This window comes from Diaphorina citri, unplaced genomic scaffold (assembly GCF_000475195.1).
Source record: "Diaphorina citri unplaced genomic scaffold, Diaci psyllid genome assembly version 1.1 scaffold5245, whole genome shotgun sequence".
Taxonomy (NCBI): domain Eukaryota; kingdom Metazoa; phylum Arthropoda; class Insecta; order Hemiptera; family Psyllidae; genus Diaphorina; species Diaphorina citri.
In genome coordinates, this window is record NW_007382621.1 from 1,451 (window position 1) to 1,766 (window position 316).

General features: G+C 40.2%; 1 protein-coding gene across 1 annotated transcript in view; it reads right to left on the reverse strand.

Annotated features, from left to right (window-relative positions):
* LOC103521442 (importin-4-like) overlaps nt 1-316 on the reverse strand; it is a gene marked incomplete at its 3' end in the record, with an annotated part of 5,750 nt that overhangs the window by 1,439 nt on the left and 3,995 nt on the right. The window lies entirely within an intron of this gene.

The following is a 316-nucleotide window of genomic DNA, read 5'->3' on the forward strand; positions in this document are numbered from 1 at the left end:
CGACTTGTAATGCCGCCACTGGTCGCTACTCGATTAAAGTAGCTACTCAATTGTCCTCACGAGACGTAATGGGGTCCAAATTCACGAAATACATATTTTTTCCAGGTCTCTATTGAGATATTACATATGACCACAAAACATAGGTTACACCCTGTATGGAATACGGTGAGAGCGGGGGTGTCAAATTCCACGAAATATTCTATTGTCATCCAAGCTACATAACTTACCCAAAATTCAAATCAATCGGACTAGTAGAAGTGGCTCAAATATGACCTACAAAATCAGTGAAAGTATGATCCGGTACACCCTGTATAAA